The following is an 11,331-nucleotide window of genomic DNA, read 5'->3' as shown; positions in this document are numbered from 1 at the left end:
ATAAAATAATATCGAAATATTGTTTTTAGTGGAAGGGATATGAAAATACTTGGCAATTGATGAGTCAATATTTAGTCTATTTTTATGCATTATTTAGTTTAGTTTTATTTAGATTTGATTTGATTTTATTTAAATATTATTTCCTTTTTGAATCTTTTTACTTCAATTGCATATTTTTTATTTCAGGAGATTGCATATTTTTTATTTCAGGAGTGAATATTGGATGGAAGGAGTCTTGGAGCAAAAGAAAGGAGTCTGGAGCTGATTTGGAGCAAGAATACGAAGATTCAGGAACAAAAATATAGAGCCCCCAAGTCAGAAGCTTGGCACGGCCTGTGCCAACATGTGGCACGGCCGTGCCACCCTCCAGAGTTGCCTTTTCATGCTTTTGTTTTGGCCCCAAGTTACTCTGTTTTAGTTTTACCGAAAAGCCCTTGTAATTGCTTAGATTTTAAGTCGAATGTAAGCTATAAATAGAGTAGCTCTCCATCACAAATATTCATCTTTATTTTGGGATTCAATAGTGACAATTGTTTTCTTAATAAAGTTTATCTTTTTATTTCTTTACTTTCTTGTTATTTATTTTATGCTTTCTCTCTTCTTCTACATGTCTACGATGAGCATGAGCGAGTAGACTTCTTTGTCTTGGGATCGTTGGATAAGTCTAATGACGTAATCCGGATCAAACCAAGCCTTAAACCTTAATTATATGTAACCCTAATTTCTAATCTAAATTCACCGTTTTAACATGAATTAACCATTATCCAACTGTGAAATCGAACGCGGAGGGTTTGATAATTGTTAATTCATCGTCTCAAATATCAATTCATAAAGCGAACGCGGAGCTTTGATATTCAAACAAGTGAATTTAGACAAGGATTGCGAAACATGAGAATAGTCTAGCAAACCTTGAGACATATAAAGTTTCGATCTTCAAGGGTTCCAAAGGCAATCACCCATGAGAATAGGTGTGGTTGTTGGAGGAATACACTCACTGACTTCGAGAGAAGCTTTGATACGCTTAAGAGAAACTTGTCTTTAGAAATTAGGACTTACGTAGAATTATAAGTTTAAGGGTTTTTTTGGGAAGGATTCATCATTACGATGAACCAATGATCCCATGGCTCTCTTTTTATTATTGTTATTTACTTTTACTCAACTGAACCTCTCACTTTATAATCTTTCTTCTCCTCTAATCACTCTCTAAAAGTTAGTTAAATTGAACAACTCCCTAGCAGAACGATACTCTCTTTTACTACTACTTCGATAGACCGTGCACTTGCGGTTTGGCCTATCAGCAATCTTTGTCGGTGTATTGAGGGGAACAACACAGATGTACAAAATAAAATTGGCTGATAAAAAAGTAACACGAGTTTTTGTTTTACACTAGTTTTTTGTGAGTTTGATTTGTGGTTAACGTAGGTAAAAGAGGGTTAATGGGGACGATTACTGACATGAATTAGTAATCCACGTGTTATTTTATAATTGGCTAACAGTAAGAACAGTTCATATGGAATTTTATTTTTTTGACAAAACAGTTCATAAGGACTTGTGCGTAAGTTTTCTCCTTAAATTAAATTTATTATTATCTATTTGTTACTTGTGTTATTTGATAACATGCAAAATGCACTATTATTTTAGCTCGACTTACACATTTTTGACCTCGATTTTATAGATTTTTGCAATGTTATGTTGGTATTGTGTGTTTATTTCAGGTATTTTTTGGTTAAAGGTCGTCGCGCGTCAAAATGATGAAATACGGTGAAAAAAAGGTTAAAAAAGGAAGAAAAAAAAAGGTTAAAAAGTTGATAAGGCATGTGAGAAGTCAAAGCCAGACCAATTCTTTCCCATAATACCACCATGGCTGATCACACTCTCAAAGAGTATGCAACGCCGTCTACGGCTGAGCCACAAGCTATTATTGTGTACCCAACGGTTGAGGATGACAACTTTGAAATCAAGCCTGCCCTTCTTAACTTGGTGCAGCATAATCAGTTTTCGGGATCCCCCGCCGAGGATCCCAATCTTCACATCCCTGTTTTCCTACGAATTAGCGGAACCTTAAAGGAGAACCAAGACGCCGTAAGACTTCATCTCTTTCCCTTTTCCTTAAGGGATAAAGCTAGCGCTTGGTTCCATTCCGTTGAAGTCAGTTCCATTACTTCATGGAATCAAATGAGGCAAGCATTCCTTTCTTGATTCTTTCCCCCCTCTAAAACTACTAAACTAAGGGACCAAATCACACGGTTCAATCAAAAAGATGGGGAGTCTCTTTATGATGCATGGGAGCGTTTCAAAGAAATGCTTAGACTTTGTCCCCACCATGGTTTAGAGAAGTGGCTCATAGTCCACACTTTTTATAATGGCTTGTCTCATACTACTACGATGTCTGTTGATGCAGCTGCAGGTGGAGCTCTAATGAACAAGACCTATACGGAGGCATACGCCTTGATTGAAGACATGGCTCAAAATCATTACAAGTGGACCGACGAGAGAGCCATCACTAGTTCTTCATCCTCCAAAAAGGAGGCAGGTATGCACGAAGTCTCTAACTATGATCACCTTGCTGCTAAGATTGATGCACTAGCCCAAAAACTTGAAACTCTAAATGTTAGTGCCATCAATTCTACTTATGCATCTCCTTCTTGTGAAATATATGGTATATCTGGTCATATTGGTGTTGATTGCCAACTATGTAGTGCTATTAATGGTGTTGAGCAAATGAACTATGCTCAATACAACCAAGGGATGAGGCAAAACCAAAACTTTTATAAAAACCAAAATCCCTATGGACAAGTAGCACCACCTGGCTATGCAATCAACCAAAAAGTCGCTCAGAAATCTAATTTAGAAATTTTGTTCGAAAATTCTATTGCCAACCAAAATAAACAACTTCAAGAACTTAAAAACCAAACAGAATTTATGAACGATTCTCTTTCCAAGCTCAATACCAAAGTCGATTCTATCTCTACTCATTCTAAAATGCTTGAAACCCAAATCTCCCAAATAGCCCAACAAGTGGCTACCCTTTCTCAAACACCGGGAGTCTTTCCTGGTCAAACCGAAGCCAACCCTAAAGCTCATGTTAATGCTATTTCTGTTGAGGGTAGTAAGTTAGGAGAAACTATTGCTAAGGTTAAAAACATTGAGAAAAAAAGTGTCAAGCTTTTAGGTGAGAAAACTGAGAAACCACTTGATAAGACCAGAGCTCCTTCCCCTTTAAAACTTGCTAAGCTCAACTTGGAGGGTCTGTCTTATCTTGGTTTTCGGGTGTCAAACATTGATTACGTTTGAACCTTTTTAACCGGTGATATCTTATTTTTTCTTGGGAAGGGAAAAAGTAAGCAAAACCCTTGAGAATCGAGGTCCGGGAGTTGTTTTCGCTACGGGAAGGTGTTAGGCACCCATAACGACTATAGTAACCTATAGGAACCGTCTTTACTTTCTACGCGCGCGCTTTATTTTTAAATGCTATTTCGAAAATGTTTATTAAACCTAAGAGTTTACTAAGTCAAGAATTGGAGGGAGAAGAATGTTTTTGGATTTTTATTTTAGTTGAATTGAAGGAATTTTGTTCCTTGCCTACGTACCCGTTTAAGGGATCAAATCCACCGTAGTTCTCTTCCAAAAAATGTTTTGTTTTTGTTGATTGATTTTAAGTTTGAAAATTGGAATTTGAAGAATAGAAAGAGGCCTCGAGGGCATGAGATTTATGAAAAGGTGAGGTGGAATTAGTCATTTGCAAAATGGGGTCTAAGTATTATTAAGATTCATTAAGATTTTGATTAAGAAAATAAAAGGAAAATTCAATGGGGTTTTGGACCCCAAGGTTTATTTGGAAAATGGTTTGAGTGAAGTTTGTTCATATTTTTGGAAAATTGATTTTTCGCTAAGTATAAACCCTAGGCATTCATCTAAACATACAATCCTAACCATACATCTAAACATGCATATTCTAACTATATAGTGATGTGTGTGCATGTCGGTGCTTGTGTCGGTGTACATCATTAGAGTCCATTGTCCTTTACATCATACCCTAGATACATTCTATGGCCTCTTTGCCAAGAAATTAAAATGACATGAAAGTAAAATTTTACAAGAATTCCTAAATCTTTACATTCTAATTTTTGCATGAAAATTAAAGTGCAAGAAATAAAGAGGAAATGGAGGATAGGATGCTTAAGAAACATGAAACAAAAGGGTTAGTGGCACATGACAATATCAAGAAGTAAAGGCAAGTAAAGATTACTATAACAAAAGTAAGAAAAATTGACATAAAAAGCAAGCAAAAGCAATGTGAAATAGCCCTAAAATCTCATCACCAATGCAAGACTTGAGTATGACCTATAATCCTCACAATTCAACATACTTTCAAGGCATAAAAATCCAGGTTTTAAAATGAGAATCCAAGTGTCATTACAAACTTTGCATTTTTATGTGAATTTAGACCTATTTGCACCATTTATTCACAAAACGAAACTTGCCAAGCAAGCAACCAATCATCACATGCACATGTCCAGTAAAAAACACATTCAAACAGTAGTAAAAACCTCATAAAATCATCCATCATGAACCACAAACATTTATCAAGGATTGGAATTGGAATCAAGCAAATTTTCATCAATTTTTAGCACAAAATATCACAAAATAGTAAGAAAATTAATCACATTATTTTTGTCAATTTTTAACATGCAACAATTATCACAAGAATACTACAAAACTATCAAGAAACATGCATGAAAATTTTTGGAGTTTTTAGAGAATTTTTAGACACAAGCACATGTAAAATTTCACAATTTTCAACAAAAAATGGTAAACTTTTAACAAGAAAATACTACATATTTTTTAATCAAGATTTAATCACATAAAAACACCAAAAAAAATGTCAAGAAAATGATCAAGAATACATGAAAATTTTTTAGGAGTTTTATCAACGATTTTGAAACATGCAGGGGGTGTATACAGCGAGAAACCAGTCTAAATGCACAGGCAGGGGGGGGGGGGGCGCATAGCAAGCAGTTAACAAACAGAAAAAACAAGCACAGTTGGGCTTAGGGCTCTCTGGACGGGTCATGGGTAATGGGTACCAAACGGGTCAAAACCCATGGGTTAATGGAGCGAAACATGGGTTATAGAGAAAATGGGTTATAAACCCTTCTCCCTCATCTTCTCTGTAAACCGCTTCTAACAACACCACACAGCCCTTTTCTTACTTCTTCACTCATGCTCCTAACAACAACACATAATCCTCTTCTTGTTTCCTACTCCTCCTATGTTCCTATTTGAGTTTAGATGCCAAAGGAAAACAAGCACAGGCACGCAATATCTGAAGGGCTTTCACGCACAAGACTAAGAGGGAAAAATTATCAACCCTTGAAATCTACACTAGCAAGACCGTTTTTCTTTCATGATAACAATCGCAGAACTCGTAGCACCAATTTACAAGCAGGAATGTCAATTTATGATTCGTAAAACTCTTACCTCTATTTGGATCGGAGGTGAACGAACGCAACGTATTTTCGCCGTCTTCGAGTTATTGAAGAACATGAAGCCATGAATCAGCACCAAGAACACGGCCGCAACACCAAGACACCGCCGCGAGTGTTGAGAGCACCGTTTTGAGAAACAGAGGACTGTGCCGTGCTCGTCGCAAACCACCTCCCAGAGTTTTGAACCGATCTGGTTCCCGCATTGTCCTCCTTGAACATGAAGAATTTCCCTCATTTTGCTGTGATAGTGACGAAGATGAGTGAGAGAGGGACGAGTTCTTTGGGTTCCTTGTCGGTTTCGAATTCGATTCTGCTTGTTCTTGTTCAAACGAATAGCCACCTCTTTCTCCGGTTTGTGATTCTGGCCGTTCGCCGTAACTCGCGAAAATCCAGGTTGCGTTCGGTAGAGATGATTCACGGTTGAACCTTAATGCCTTGCAAGTCCAGCTTCATTGCGATTGTGAATTGCTGCCGTACGAATTCGATTTCTATGGAACAATCTTGAATCGAAGCTTCGAAAAGGAGATTGGAGAACGGATAATTGGGAGGATTTGTTGATGAATTGATGAATGTTGTTAGTTTGATTCGGTTATGGAACTTGAATGGTGAAGATGATGGTGGATTATGGTGGAGGATTGTGATGAAATTGTGGTGGTTTGAGGTGGCTAAAGTGATTAAAGGTGGTGGTTGAAGGTGGTTATGGTGGAGATGTGGTGGTTATGGAGGTTGTTGAAGCTTTTTGGCTATGGTGGAAGTTAGTTAGAGGAGAGAGAAAGTTGTTAGAAGAGAGGGAAAATAGAGAGAAAATAATTATGAACTTTTTGTGTATTTTGTGAAAATGATTGAAAATAATTGGTGAAAGAAAAAAAAATGATTAGTTGTTGAAAAATTGACCACAAGTTTGACTTATATAGGTGATGTGGAAATGCTTGGACCGATGGGAGTGGGACATGTGGCACTTGACTTGTAACAAACCTTGACTTTGACTTAAAAAGGGATTAAAATGCAAATAACAAAAGTACGAGGACTAAAATGAAGATTAAACTAAAATTGAATTGAAAAAGTAAATTGAAAATAAACGTAAAGCGAGACGATTAAAAACAACGAAGCAGATAAGAGATTTTACGTGAAATGACCAAAATGCCCTCAGGGACCAAAATGACTCGAAACGACTCAAATGCAATTTTAAAATGATTTTTTAACAAGGAATTAAAGCAAGAATTCATACAAGCGAATTAAAGGACTCAGAGACAATTTTTAGAATTTAAACAGGGTTTTAACGCATGAAATGATTAAAATGCCCCTAGGGGCAAAACTGACTCAAAAATGACTTCAAATGCAATTTTAAAATGGATTTTGACATAGAATTGAAATGAAGACTTATTCAAACTATTTGAAAAGACTCAAACAAATTTTCAAAGACTGAAAGAAATTTTAACATAGGAAATGACTAAAATGCCCCTAGGGGCTAAACTGACAAAAAAAATGACTCAACTGAATATTTTCTGAAATGAATTTTGACATGAGATTGAAACAAGAACTTATACAAACCAATTTAAAAGACTCAAACAATTTTCAAGGATTAAAATGGGTTGAATGCAGGAAATGACTAAAATACCCTTTCATGTGAATTTTGCAAATAACATTGAAATAAAATGCAGAGAAAGATGCAATTGATCAGAGACTGTTCAGATGATTTATAATGCAAGAAAAGAAAAATTGATTAGTATTTTTAGGTCCAAAATTAGGGTATAACAGGGTCAATTTAATAAATTTGTCAACATCCTTAAAAGAATTTGCATTAAAATCCCCTTTGCGGAAGCTTTGTCTAGGATGCCTCTATATGCTAAGTTTTTAAAGGAAATTTTTTCAAAGAAAAGGGCTATAGGGCATAATGAGACAATAGCTTTAGCTAAGGACACTAGTGCAATTATCCAAAAGACACCCCCTAAGCTTAGAGATCCAGGTAGTTTTGCCACACCTTGTATGATTGGGAGTGAGACCGTTGACAAAGCCTTATGTGATTTAGGAGCTAGTGTTAGTTTGCTACCTTTGTCCCTCTTTAAGAGGATGGGAATAGGAGAGTTGAAACCTACCGAGTTGGTCTTAAAGCTAGCTGACCGTTCTACTATAAATTTAGTTGGTTTTGTTGAAGACATACCCGTTAAGATAGAAGGAATATACACCCCAGCCGATTTTGTGGTAGTTGACATTGAAGAGGACGATGACGTCCCTATAATCCTAGGTAGACCTTTCCTCGCAACTGCGGGAGCCCTAGTGGATGTTCAAAATGGTAGGATTGTCTTTCAAGTGAGTGATAAAATGGTAGGCTTTGAGTTGGAAAATGTTATGAAAGGTCCCGATCCTCACTCTTGTGCATTGCTTAAAGATCATAATGTGAAAGAACGCTTCATAGCATCATCTACACAACATGATCTCTTTGATCCATTCTAAGGACTCTTTCTAACCGTCAAGCTAATGACTCTAAAAGAGCGCTTCGTGGGAGGCAACCCACGCATTTAATTGCTTTTGTTTTGTTTGTTTTTCTTTGTTTTAAGTTGTTTTGTAGGTAATTGTCCGGATACGATTCAAGAAAAATGAAAATTTTGAAGCCCCCTGGACCAGAAGGTTGGCACGGCCCGTGCTAAGGCTGGCATGGCCGTGCCAGATTGTGAAGGCAAAAACCCACAAAAACTCCAGAAACTTGGCACGGACGTGCCCGACTTCTACACCCCTATAACTACAAAATTTTCTTTCTTCTTCCTCATTCTCAACCACAAACCTCTTTCATCTTTTACACTTCTCTCTAAAAACTCCATAACCATACACATTCAAACCTTCATATCTCCATCAAAACTCCACCAATTCACACAATTCTTTCACCAAATCAATTCTAAACATCAATCTAAACAAAACCCTTCCATCAAAAACAACTTTCATCCACCCAAACCTATAATTCACCAAAACCCTATTCCCTTTAACCTAACCTTAAAACCCACAAATTCTTAACCAATCTCCACAACCAAACTCATAAACCTTATTCAAACACAAACCCCAAACCTAAACCAATCATTTCCACCAAAAATCTTTCAAAACCCTAACCTTCAACCAAACCACACAAAGTCAACCTAAGGTCAAATGGCTTCAAGGAGAAGTGGTAAGGAACCAGCAAGATCTTCCAGAGGACCTCCCTCTAAGAAGCAAGCAGAAGAGAAGAATCATGGAATCAAGTTCAAGGACAACACACAAAGGGATAGGTACAAAATTCTAATCTCTAAACCCTTGCATCCTTCTCGATATCCTCTCATACTTTGAATGTGCTAGAGCTTAGAGATGATGTTTATAGGCTGGTAGGAAAATTAGGATGGACTAATATGTTGAGCCCTGTGAGGGGTTATGAGAATTTCACCTATGAGTTTTTGAGTTCCATTGTTTTTACTAAAGATAGGTTGAATTTTGATAACCCTAACCATAAAGTCTCCTTCCGGATAATGAATATTGATTATGATATGTCTCTTCAGCACTTTTGTGATGCCTTAGGTTTTGCAAACGAGGGGTATATCCATGACCATTGGGATCCGGCACTAAAGTTGGTTAACTATCAACAGGCTGCCTTTTGGGAACATATCACCGGTCTTACAAATTTCGTCACTAGAGCCAATAAAGCTAGCAACATTCACAACCCTGTGCTTAGGTACCTTCAGAGGGTAATGGCTTGCACTATTTGGGGTAGAACCGAGTTAGGGAACACTAGAACCGATGAGCTCTTCATGTTGTGGGCAATGCTTTACAACCACCCCGTAAACACTTGTTTCTACTTACTTGATTATCTAGACTTCGTAGGTACTAGGCCTGTCGGAAAGGGAGAAATAGTGGTGGGTGACATCATCACATACATAGCTAGGAAATTTGGAGTGGGTGAGGATGAGGAAATCAAACCAATTGAGGGAAACAATAGGCTTAACATGGAGACCCTCATCTCTATGAACTTCATGAAGCATCGTCCACCCATCCATTACCAACTCAAATTAAATGTGCCTATCTTGTTTTTACTTCCTAACCCATCTCGGACTACCACCGAGGTGGAAGAAAATTTGTTGTATGTTGATGGTGACCAGGTACATGAGGAGCAAGATCATGATGAGGGAGAAGGTGCTAACTTGCACCATGAGGAAGAGCACCATGACCATGAAGCCAGTGAGCTAAATGAAAATCAAAGATGGGCATGGATGCACAATGAGGTTGAAAGGATAAGCATCGAACAACAAAGGCAATGTGTTGAATTAGCGGGGCTCCGGAATGATGTCCAAAGGGGCAACCGCTAGAAACAAGAGAACAATGAAATGCTCCGGAGGATGATGCAACACCTTAATCTCCAAGGTCCTCCTTATGGACCCCAATTAATTGTGAGCTTTCCTCTTCCTCTCTTCCCTTATCTCTTCTCTCTTCCCCTAACTCTTTCTTCTATTTCTTCTTCTTCTCCTTCTCTTTTCTTTTAATTTTCTTTTCTTTTGAATCATTGAGGACAATGCTTCTCCTAAGTGTGGGGGGAGCCTAATAAAGTGTCTAGAGTCGTAGTGTTTCCAAACTCCCTTGAACTTTATTCTTTTGTTTTCTTTTTATTGTGAAAGGCATGATTAAGTAGCTTGTTTTTAATGGAAATTGTGGCATATTTTTTTTTTGTTTGTCTTCTCTGGTTGTTTCTTGTACATGAAAGTGATTTCTTGTGTTTTTACTATTCTTGATATACCCACATCTTGTTTTATTGTGAAAAATTCTCCAATGAGAAAAGCACTCAGTTGCAATCTTTGAGTAAATGTATGAGTAGGTATTTTAAGGAACACGTTCTAGCTTTAATGTTAACTTAGACCCTTAAAAGTCTCTAAAAGTAAAAGTAGTATAAGTTTGTGTGGGAAATAAAGTGCTTTATGGTTATATTTATAATGTGTTAAACTAAAATGGGGCGGGAGAATGGCACCAACATGTGGAGGAAAGGACACCCTCTCTCTGACTTCCTAAATGTGGTGGTGACTCCCTAATTGAGCTTAAGTTCCAAATCCCTCAAAAGAGGAAATAAATTCATCAAAGCTAGGGGGAAAGGACACCCTCTCCAAAAAGACTTCCTACGCGGAGATGATTTAAAAATTTTGCAGCACTACTTAGGGTGATTTTGAATCTAGGGGGAAAGGACACCCTCTCCAAAAAGACTTCCTATGAGGATAGATAGCCCCTAAGCAATCTGCAACCCCTTGTGCCTAAATTGTTAATGTAATTCTAAATAATTTTCCCATCTCTCTTATATGAAATGAAGAAAGGACTTTTCTCGATTACTTTAGTGTTAAGGTTAGAACCTGTTCCTCATTATATCTGTCTTATACAGGAGCAAGAAAAGGGTTGGACTGAACACACACACACTCACTTGAGACTTGATGTTGGGTTGAATAGGTTCACAATGAATACTTGAGATTGTGAGTAGTGTACTTTGAAATAAAACCTTAAGAGAGACATTGGTTTTCAATTGTGTTGCCATATGATATATCTTTTTTGTTGCTACTTTGTCTATTGCCTTTTGCTTGAGGACAAGCAAAGATTCAAGTGTGGGGGAGTTTGATGAGTCTAGTTTTATGCATTATTTAGTTTAGTTTTATTTAGATTTGATTTTATTTTATTTAAATATTATTTCTTTTTTGAATCTTTTTACTTCAATTGCATATTTTATATTTCAGGAGTGAATATTAGATAGAAGGAGTCTTGGAGCAGAAGGAAGGAGTCTGCAGCTGATTTGGAGCAAGAATACGAAGATTCGGGAACAAAAATATAGAGCCCCCAAGTCAGAAGCTTG

At 37.2% G+C, this 11,331-nt stretch overlaps 1 non-coding gene across 1 annotated transcript; it reads right to left on the bottom strand.

Annotated features, from left to right (window-relative positions):
- Positions 1-2,223: 2,223 nt before the first annotated feature.
- On the bottom strand, positions 2,224-2,330 carry LOC146948844 (small nucleolar RNA R71). The gene has a single exon (XR_015029426.1). It is a non-coding gene; the product is annotated as a small nucleolar RNA R71 (small nucleolar RNA).
- Between the last annotated feature and the right edge of the window lie 9,001 nt (positions 2,331-11,331).

This window comes from Medicago sativa, chromosome 2, assembly GCF_051527215.1.
Source record: "Medicago sativa cultivar Bolivia chromosome 2, Bolivia_mono, whole genome shotgun sequence".
In the NCBI taxonomy this organism is placed as follows: domain Eukaryota; kingdom Viridiplantae; phylum Streptophyta; class Magnoliopsida; order Fabales; family Fabaceae; genus Medicago; species Medicago sativa.
This window is presented reverse-complemented; position numbering and strand designations above follow the sequence as displayed.